The sequence below is a fragment of the Pogona vitticeps genome, chromosome 1, assembly GCF_051106095.1.
Source record: "Pogona vitticeps strain Pit_001003342236 chromosome 1, PviZW2.1, whole genome shotgun sequence".
Classification (NCBI taxonomy): Eukaryota; Metazoa; Chordata; class Lepidosauria; order Squamata; family Agamidae; genus Pogona; species Pogona vitticeps.
The window spans coordinates 191,174,989-191,184,299 of record NC_135783.1 but is presented as its reverse complement, the minus strand read 5'-3'; the positions used below and the strand labels follow the sequence as shown (position 1 = coordinate 191,184,299).

At 37.9% G+C, this 9,311-nt stretch overlaps 1 protein-coding gene across 1 annotated transcript in view; it reads left to right on the top strand.

The window, feature by feature from the left end:
* Positions 1–9,311, top strand: part of AKAP19 (A-kinase anchoring protein 19) — a 144,947-nt gene continuing 135,636 nt past the window's right edge. Inside the window, exons 1-2 of the transcript XR_013545247.1 lie at positions 1–162; positions 1,958–2,019. The gene's annotated coding sequence lies outside the window, so the exon portion shown is untranslated. The remainder of the gene's footprint in view (positions 163–1,957; positions 2,020–9,311) is intronic.

Here is a 9,311-nt window from a genome sequence, read left to right as displayed (position 1 = left end):
CCGCCCCTTCTCTTCCCCCCCCCTCACCCCGTTCCAGGGAAAATACCACCACCCCCCCCCGAGACCCGCCGGCCATCCCATCCCGGTCCCCCGCCTCGACCTCTCGGACCCATTGGAATTAGGGGGTTAGAAGGGGATGGATAGACAACAGGTTGTGCCCAGGTACTTCGCCCTGAGTTGTCGACGGCGTGAAAGGGTGTGATTTCTGCCTGCCTTCTCCTTCCCTTCGGAGCCTCAACCCGCCTTTAAAAAAAAAAGCCTAATTTTGACGAATGGTAAAATTGAACTGCCGCCCTGTGCCGGGGGCTGCGTCGAAAACCTCAAGTGGGAAGAAAGGGCAGGTTTTGAAACAGTGTGTGGTTTGGTGTTTTTTTTTTTTAAATAGATGGTACGTTTATACACACACACCTTTGCTCTGGTGTAGGGTACGCGGTAATTTCCCGCGCTTTCCCCTCCCCCTTCAGCAGCTAGTAAGGCTGAAAGAGCAAATGAAGAAGAAATCTTATGAGGTGTATCTTGAGGGATATTATGGGGCAGAGGGGGTGTCATATGACCCAGGCTTGCTTTTGGAGGAAATTCAGGGTTCAGTTCCGTGCGAAGCAGGACACGAACGTCTCTTTTGAGATTTGCCCGTATGTGAGATGGCTGCTTTTTGATATAGTAAGCAAAAAATGTAAATGAAGGAAAGTGTAACCTTTGAGTAGAAATCTATATGGTTAGGTTTTGGAAGTGGTATAGGCAGAAATAAAGAAGTAGAAAATACGCTTTTTAGCACAGTCACATAAGAATGCTGCACTGTAGGATTAGTAGCTTTCTCTTCTGTCAGTAGGACGGTGTGATCTGCATATCTTAAATTATTTAAGTTTCTTCCACCAGTTTTCACTCCTTAATCTGAGTCTAGTCCAGGTTTCCATATATCAAGTTTTGCATACAAATTGATCTGATAGAGAAAATGTACCTTCGGCTGTAGGAAACCATTCTGTTTCTTCATATTCTGTCCTAACTTGTAGCTTCTTGTATACTAGATAGATTACGCACCAAGGCAATCAAGTACTGTACTGAGGTGGATCCACTTATTTCAGAATAGCCCATAGCTTCTCATGATCCACACAGTCAAAGGCTATATTGTAGTGTAGTCGGCTCAAGGTTGACTCAGCCTTCCATCCTTCTGAGGTCGGTAAAATGAGTACCCAGCTTGCTGGGGGGGCAATGTGTAGCCTGTATAATTAAAAATTGTAAACCGCCCGGAGAGTGCTTGTAGCGCTATGGGGCGGTATATAAGTCCAATAAATAAATAAAATAAATAAATAGTCTATAAAGCACAGATTGATTTTCTGAAATTCTTTGGTGTGCTGCAGTAGTCAGTTATACTTGCAAAATAATCAAAAGCACCTCTTCAGAATCTACTCTGAACACCAGGCATTTCTTGCTCCACATAAGACAAAAGTCTTCATTGCAACAATTAGAACATCTTTGGTTACATGGGAAATTGCAGCAATTCCCCTCATGCTAACTACCTATACTTGGAAATGATTTTCTTATTAAAAAGAGAAAGTGCCCTGCTTATATACCACCCCATGATGCTTAAAGCACTCTCTGGACAGTATACAATTTAATTGTACAGGCTACACACTGCCCCTCCACCAGGCTTAGTACTCAATTTATTGACCTTGGAAGGATGGAAGGCTGAGTGAACCTCAATCCCTAAATGTAAAATGCTTGTTAAAAGGAAAGAATACCACAGGGAATATAATCAGATCCAATGGACCTCAGCGTACCCATTCCAACCTATGTGCTGAAACCAAGCCACTTGCTCTCTGAGTTGACATGTTGGGCTGTATGTCCTTAGTATGTATTTAATTCCTACAGTCCAGCCTTTGCTGTACGACTTGTAATTTACCCATAAAAACCATTTCTTATTACAGTATATCATTTAATTTAAATTTTTTAATTGTAGGAGAATCATACTGAAAGAAACTGCCTGATGATCTCTCTATGTACAAAGTTGAAGCCCATAAGGTAATAAAATCAATATAATTTACAACTTATGTTAAGATACATTTTAAGCATTTTTATATTCAAAGGAAAGAACACAATATTTTTATTTTTATTTACAGCCAACTAATTATGAATTATTACAGATAGTTTTGTACCATGTCTTTACTGGATCCACTGCTGGTGAAATTAGTTAACTGCTCGTTTATATGTATATTTTATGTATTTTTTATGTAATTCCTTCTAAACGTAAGTCTTTTCTCCTTTTTATTTCAATTTTATTATTCCAGCCAACACACTTAGCATTATTGCCTGTTTAAACAAGGAAATACTTTATCAAATTTTGGTAAGGACACATGGTTGCAAATGATACCGAAGAGTTATTTCAAATAAATATACAATTTCAAGCTTGATTATCATTTATAGCTTAACTAAAATAGAGATATATTACTGCTATGAATTTGATACTCTGTTACTTCATAATTATCATGGTTTTCAGAGGTGAATTTGATATACAACAGTTGGCAAAGAAAGGCTGTTCAGTTGTGTGACTAAAGATTTTATGGAGCACATCTGACATAATTAGTTCAGCATGTGCACAGTGTAATCTTGAATTAAACTCTTGGGCTGTAATCCATGATTGCTTACACCATAATAAATCTGTTAGTCTTTTAAAATGCCACAAATGCTCTTGTTTTATTTCATATCTGTTATACATTAACATATAAATACGTGTTCTATATGGATTTTTATAATAAATGAAATTTGTTCACATTGGTGAAAATATCATTTGGGGTATAATTTAAAAACCTTCAAATTGGAAATTGAATTTGGCTTCTGTTGAAAGGGTCAAACGAATTGTTCACACCTGTTAGATTTAAAACAGCTGTTTCTTTTATTATCTGTAAACAGATGCAGAAGGCAATGGAATTTTTTGAGGGAATAAGACAATCCTGATTTTCAATGTGTCAGTGGAAATCTCCACACAATATCATGATTAAATATGTAAGGGTAATGCATCTGTAATGTTTAATTACATAATCCATTTAAAAAACTTTTTGAAGTCTAAGGAAGAAAACAATTATTCTACAAATCTATGAAACCAATCTTACTGATTTTGTTTTCTTATCTTTAAGTCCTAATCTTGCATCTATCCTGTTTGTGAGTTCGTTTGCCAGGATAACATGTAAATGTTGCATTTTTCCCAGCTATTGATGAAATGTTTCAATGTTCAGTGTTAATTTGGTTATATATTTAAATAACTTTATGAACTGAAGTAGATTTAATAATACAAATCAACAGACTACCCCAGAGAATGTACTTATATTTTGGGGGAAAAATATTACCCTAGATATTTGCCCAACTATATGAATGGGCAAGTAAAGCCACGTTGCACTTGAAGGGATGAACTGGCAGATAGGAAAGAGAGGTACTTTATTCTTCCTATGCTGCATGTTGGTTCAGCTCTAAAAATCCACCCCCCCTCTAGCTCAGCATCAATTTTGAGGTTCATCAGGAGATGGGGAATGATATTCTAAAACTTTGATAGGCGTGTGAACAGAAACATCAGTTAAGAAAAGAACCTTTCGGTACTCCAGTTCTTTTCAGGTGGTCCTACAGCCTGGGTGAGCATTACAACAGAAACACCTGAATTTTCTTTTAGTTTGTTGTTTAGTCGTTAAGTCATGTCCGACTCTTTGTGACCCCATGGACCAGAGCACGCTAGGCCTTCTGTCTTCCACTGCCTCCCATGTTGGTAGCTTCGATGACACTGTCTAACCAGTTCATCTTCTGTCAACCCCGTCTGCTCTTGCCTTCACACTTTCCCAACATCAGGGTCTTTTCCAGAGAGTCTTCTCTTCTCATGAGATGGCCAAAGTATTGGAGGGTTGATTTCCTTTAGAATGGATAGGTTTGTTCTCTTTGCAGTCCAGGGGACTCTCAAGAGTCTCCTCCAGCACTGCAATTCAAAAGCATAAATTCTGGGAGTTCTCAGTCCACATACTGCTGAAGCCTACCTTGTAAGATTTTGAGCATAACTTTGCTAGTGTGTGAAATGGGTGCAATTGTACGGTAGCTGGCACATTCTTTGGCACTGCCCTTCTTTGGGATTGAGATGTAGACTGAGTTTTCCAAACTTGCTGGCATATTGAGTGTAGCACATTAACAGCGTTGTCTTTTAAGATTTTAAATAGTTCAACGGGAACGCCTTCACCTCCACTGGCCTTGTTGTTAGTCATGCTTTCTAAGGCCCATTTGACTTCACTCTCCAGGATTTGTGGCTCAAGGTCAGCAACCACACTATCTGGGTTGTCCGGCATATCCAAATCTTTTTGGTATAATTCCTCTGTGTATTCTTGCCACCTCTTTTTGATGTCTTCTACTTCTGCAAGGTCCCTACCATTTTTGTCCTTTATCATGTCCATCTTTGCATAAGATGTTCCTTTAATAGCTCCAGTTTTCTTGAACAGATCTCTGGTTTTTCCCTTTCTATTGTTTTCCTTAATATCTTTGCATTGTTCATTTAAGAAGGCCCTCTTGTCTCTCCTTGCTATTCTTCGGAAGTCCACATTCAATTTACTTTAACTTTCCCTATCTTCCTTGCATTTTGTTTCCTTTCTCATCTCTGCTATTTCTAAGGCCTTGTTGGACAGCCACTTTGCTTTCTTGCATTTCCTTTTCTTTGAGATGTTTTTTGTTGCTGCCTCCTGTACAATGTTACGAAGCTCCATCCATAATTCTTCAAGCACTCTGTCCAACAAATCTAGTTCCTTAAATCTCTTCTTCACTTCCACCGTGTACTCATAAGGGATTTTGTTTAGATTATACCTGAGTAGCCCAGTGGCTTTTCCTACTTTCTTCAGTTTAAGCTTGAATTTTGCTAATAGAAGCTGATGATCAGAGCCACAATCAGCTCCAGGTCTTGTTTTTGCTGACTGTATAGAGCTTCTTCACCTTTGGCTGCAGAGAACATAATCAATCTGATTTTGTTACTGCCCATCTGGTGATGTCCATGTGTAGAGTCGTCTTTTGTGTCTTTCGAAAAGAGTGTTTGTGATTACCAACTTGTTCTCTTGACAAAACTCTATTGGCCTTTGCCCTGCTTCATTTTGTATTCCAAGGCCAACCTTAACCTATTGTTCCTTTTATCTCTTGACTCCCTACTTTAGCATTCCAGTCCCGTATAATGACAAGGACATCTTTCTTTGATGTCAGTTCTAGAAGGTGTAGTACGTGTTCATAGAATTGGTCAATTTCAGCCTCATCAGCATCAGTGGTTGATACATAAACTTGGATACTAAAACATCAAAGAAAAACTACACCAAACCAATACAGATAATACAATGAAAGATGCTAATTTATTCTCAGCATTGTGAATATATCTTTGGTGAACATGTTTTAAAAAGTAATTTTTAAAAAGAATCCCTTTGTATTATCAAGCTCAAGAAGTAGCCAGGTATACAGACTTTAAGATCAACTGTTAATATTATATTTATATTGGACGAACTGGGATTAAGAAGTCAGTATTGTGGTTCATGGACTAATGGGGGCTCCGAAAAGACTGCAGATCATAGCTCTGTGCAGCTTTTCAACTTGAATGTATGGAAAGGAGCTCATCTGGTTCCTCAACACTTCTATATAAAGCTTTAAAAACTGATTTAAAGCAAATTGAATATAATGATACTCTCAAATGATCCATAACTGAGCACTGATAGGATGGTGCTCCAGGACCCAGATTTTACATGTTCGTCTGCATAAGGGCCTATGTATATATAATCAATCAGATATGGGCTCTGACTCTGTAATGTGTATTCTGTTGAAACAAGAAATTATATGTAAAGAGTTCCTTGTGTTGGGAAGTGTGGAAGTGCCTTTGCGGACAGGACCTTAACATTATATTTGTGGAGAGTAAAGGCCAGCAGGCATAATCCTGAATTTCTACATGCATTCAATTGTACCCAGACAGAACATCTACTGTATATAGGGCTCCTGTCTTTTGTGATGCTGGAATTATTAGACTGGCAGTAGATCCAGAGAAGACTCAGCACAATGTGACGTGTACAGTCAGGACTTCCTTATTTTTCCCTTCCACTAAACCCTCTGCTCCCCCATTCTCAGCTACAACTGAATGTCAAGAGACCTTCTGCAGTTGATTGGAATATAGCCTAGAGGTTGCAGCAAAACAGAAAAATTGCAAGAATTTGGCAAGACTGTGCAAGAGGAAGTATTACATAAATGTAATTGCCACTGCCATATGATGTCAATATTTTTAAAGTTTGATGTCTTCAGATTATATTTGATAATTGAATATACTTTGAATAGGCTTTATTTCTAAAATAGCATTTATTAATTTTAATTTGGAGTATTGGAAGATAATTTAATATTTAACTAGCATTGTTAATGAATTGTCATGCAACTGCGAAGCATTATTAAGCCATCACTCAAAACAGAATAGAAGCACAATAGTTGAGTGTGGTAACATACACAGGAGATTAGTTTCCGGATACATTGAAACGAATGAACATGGCAGCTGCATTATTAAAATATTGTACTGAAGCCCAGATCGGTTTGTTAATTCATGCACACAGGAATTCAGTATTTATTCATTCACTGCATTTTTCAGCCATCTATCTTTCATGCAAGTTGTTTTAGCGAATCATTTTTTTCCAAATGAAAACTTGTGTTGGTTTGGATTGTCTCATCATAGAGTTTTCAAGGTCCACAATATTCAAAAGTGGTTTGCACTAGTTTCTTCGTAGTACTAATAGGTTAGCTAGAGTGTCACTGCAGTTGTCTATGATAGATCCTCTACCAATATCCCATTTTACTACCACTGCTGCCCCGTAACTGCTTCAATAATTTATTTGCTCCAGATACTGTACTGCTGACCTATTCATTCTCTTCTGCTGATGTGCCTATTCATTTCTGAAGAGGATGGATGCACATATTCTGATCTCTCAGCTTTGACCATTCTGCCATGGATGACCCTGCTAGGACTAAACAAGAAAGTCTAATGTCCTCATGATATTGTTTTTAGCTTTCCTGACACACTCCAACCCCCTTACCATGTGAAGGCATGCATTCATGGTTGCAGATTTCCATTTATATCTTATTAAACAACAACAACAACAAAATCATCCAGGTGGGTAACGATGGCGTTAGAACATGTAGCAATAAACTAGGAATTAGACCACATATACACAAGTCATATAGCAAGTCAGTAAGAAGCTAACCCATTATAAATGCATAGTAGGACAAATGAAGTGGGGGAGGTACATAAATAAGGTTAATGCTTGGTCAAAGAAGAGCATTCTAAACTCAGGGCACTATCTGAGAGATCGTATATCTTGTTACCACTCAAAGAACATCCTCAGTGTACTTTTCCCAGTGGTGGAACAAAGAGATGAGATTTACTCATATATTTAATAGCACAGAGAGAACGGTATAAGCTATCCACCAAACCCCTAAGTCCATAGATGCCTGATAGGAGAATATCTTGCACAGCTGATTACTTAAAATGACGCATTTAAACCTTTCAATTTCTTGTCAGCAGAATTTAACTTTTCCCGGTCCATATTATTGCAGTGGCCAAAATCCTGTTGCTTAGCATAGTAAATCACAATAGAGTAGGCCCATTGAATCAATGGGGATTTGTAACTCAACTACTTCATAAATACTGTTTATTCAAATGGGCCTGCTCTCCTTTAATTTGACGTAGTAATTCACAGTTAGAATAGGAAACAGTGTGTAAACAGAAGGTTTCTTTTTAACCAAAGACTGTGCTGTGAGCTTTTGTGTGAAAGTCATGTGTTCTACCAACAAACAACAGTACACCTGAAATTCCAGACATTCTTTAATTATTTTGTACAATCATCTTTTTGTATGCCACTTTTTGGGGCCTAAGAAGGGCCACTAAAGCAGCTTCAATAAAAATAATAGCAAGGATAAAATATTCTAAAATAAAATCAGACTCTGGGCAGAATAAAAATACCACAGCATCTAATTAAAGGTATCCACTGATTTATTTACAACAAAGTTTAACTCGGGGCATGTCTAGATGGGGAAAGTTGGAGTAATCTGATTCACGCTTAAAAGGTTCTTACCTGTAGGCCAATCTATTTTAACTCACTTAAGCAATCCTCCCCTTCACACTAGTCGGTGTTTTTTATTTTGTGAGAAGGGCTGAGACAGGTCTTTGGATTGTTCCAATTTGTCCCAATTTTGATTAATGACACTCCCTTTCCCACCCCCTTCCCTGCCTTTTTTCATTCAGCGGTCCACAGTGACTTCCTTTTTTTTTTTTTAAGTAACTAACATAGTGCAACATCAATGCATCTACCTGACATGGTACACATAATGCTGCCAATGTATCTCATTTAACTAGAATAGTGCTGCATCAATAGAATTATATACACAGAAACATACACACATGTATATGTATATATATAAGTTTAAAACCATATGTCACAGGGTTTCACCTCAGTTAACACTGCCCACTGCTCTGTTTGGGTGTGAACTAACCATCCATATGGACTACAGAATGGGACAATCAAGAGCACTCCAAAATACATCAAAAAACAAAACACTATTGTTCTAGCATTGTGCCAAAAATGAGTGGCACAGTTCTAAAAGGGATCACTCTAAGATATGAAGACACTGTAATTTGATTCAACCTAGACAGCACCAACACCAAATACTGTATGGTCGAAACAGAGAGTGACATACATGCCCATCTGGCTGTGCCTTCATACGCTGAAGTCAATGGACACTTCCAGTTTTCCTGGCATTATCTATAAAATCAGTTGCAATAAATTGCAAATTCAGGTTAATATGAAATAGTACTACATAGACCACATTATTTTTGATACAGTATTTTTATGTGGGCAACAGAAATTTAGGATGCTACAGCTTCTTCCTTAAAAGTATTTATGACTGATTCTCCAGTTTTCCAACTACCATTTTACAAATCAATACAACATTTTGCCCTGTAATTATCTTCCAGGTGATCATTCACTCTAATTGTTAATTGCAGTTTTGAAGCTGCCCACCTTCCCAACATTTTGATATCCATTAAATGAACCTACTGGATTGGGGTGGGGGCAGATCTTTAGAGAAATTGAATGTTCTGTACAGTATTGGCAAATTTTCAGTGAACACTACTTAATATGACCAAATAAGTATACAGTACAAGGAGGAGTCCCCAAAATGACAGGGTAGGACACATTCCTATTCAGTTAATGAGCTACTGGTGTGTACAGCAGTGGCCAGATCTGTACAATCATCATAGCAATATAGCTGGCACATTATTCAAAACT